This window comes from Hibiscus syriacus, unplaced genomic scaffold, assembly GCF_006381635.1.
Source record: "Hibiscus syriacus cultivar Baekdansim isolate YM2019G1 unplaced genomic scaffold, ASM638163v2 tig00111841_pilon, whole genome shotgun sequence".
Lineage (NCBI taxonomy): Eukaryota > Viridiplantae > Streptophyta > Magnoliopsida > Malvales > Malvaceae > Hibiscus > Hibiscus syriacus.
This window is the reverse complement of record NW_024063196.1, coordinates 1495847-1497251: the sequence shown is the minus strand read 5'-3', so window position 1 is coordinate 1497251 and position 1405 is coordinate 1495847. Positions and strand designations below refer to the sequence as shown.

The window sequence follows — 1405 nt, the reverse complement described above, 5'->3', positions numbered from 1 at the left end:
TCATTCTTCTCCTTCTACTACCACCATTCAAAACCCTAACCTCTAGAAAAATCAAAAACCCAAAAATCATATTATTCAATTAATTTATCATTCAAATGATTTACTATTTATGTCTCCAACCAATTAATTATCCAGAGTCTTTATATTGTTCTCTTTCTCTGACTCTGATTCTCCTTAAGCTAGGGAAAAAAGAAATTGCTTGTATCTTTGCATCTGTCTTCATCTACTAGTTCCCCCTTTTGTTGTAGGGATGGGTTGTGTTTCATCTTATTTGCTGAACCGGGACGACAAGTTCACTCAACTCGCTAGCACAACACTCGGTCACCACATTGTTTCGCTCACGTCTACCATATATGGGCTACTCACTCTTGACCCACCTTTGTAATCCACCGGTACGCCGCTCTCTCCAGAGCCACCTTTTACCTCTGAATCCACCTTCAGTGAGTCTAAATTGCTCTGGTCAGAGCCCAGACTCGTCCCTGCCCGATCCGAGATCATTAACTCCTGGGAGATCATGTCCAGACTTGATGCCGATAGCTTCCGTTTCTCTCAAAGTGACAGCGTTCCATAGCCGCGGGTCTCATGATCTTCGCTGCTGGAGAAATTCCAGGCCGAGAGCTTCCATTTCCCAAACACAATGCTCCTCAAAAAGGAAAATGCTAACCCTAATTTAAACAAAAATGGCACTACCACGAATACTCATTTTTCGAGTTCTTCACCGCTAAACAAATACGATCCCGGCAGTGAAGCTGTTTTGAAACCATCACCGCTTGACAAATACGATAATATATGTCCACCAAATGGAGAAAATAAAGTGGTGCTTTATACGACGACATTGAGGGGAATCCATAAGACATTCGAAGACTGCAATGCAGTTATATCAGTAACTGAATGCTATAGGGTTGTTATTTACGATCTGGAAATTTCGATGGATCGAGGGTTCAAGGAAGAGTTACGGGAATTATTGAACGGGACAAGCAAGCGACGTCGCCTCAGATTTTCATTAAAGGGAGGCACGTTGGGGGAGCGGTGGAAGTGATGAGGATGGTGGACCAAGGAGAAGAAGGAGAAGAATGAGGGGGTGGGTTAACGGGCTTTACCTGCCATGTCAGCGAAAATCAAACGAGGTAATGGAAGGGACATAAATGAAAACGAACTAAAAGTTTAATGACTGTATTGTAAGTTTTAAAAATTAGGTGATCAAAATGTAAATGTCCTAAAAGTTTGGGGTCTATTTATATACTTTACTCTAAAAATATCTCAAATATTACCCTAACCTAAATGGCTAGGGCATAATTGGCTTTCACGTGGAGGGGTAAAGGTTTGAACCCCTACAACACCTAATCCATTTTTTTCTCTATCAACACAAAATTATATAATTCAAGGTTAGGTCCCTAAATTTCAT

General features: G+C 41.1%; 1 pseudogene; it reads left to right on the top strand.

Moving 5' to 3' along the window:
* The first annotated feature begins 250 nt into the window (after positions 1–250).
* On the top strand, positions 251–1077 carry LOC120172062 (annotated as a pseudogene).
* The last annotated feature ends 328 nt before the right edge of the window (positions 1078–1405 follow it).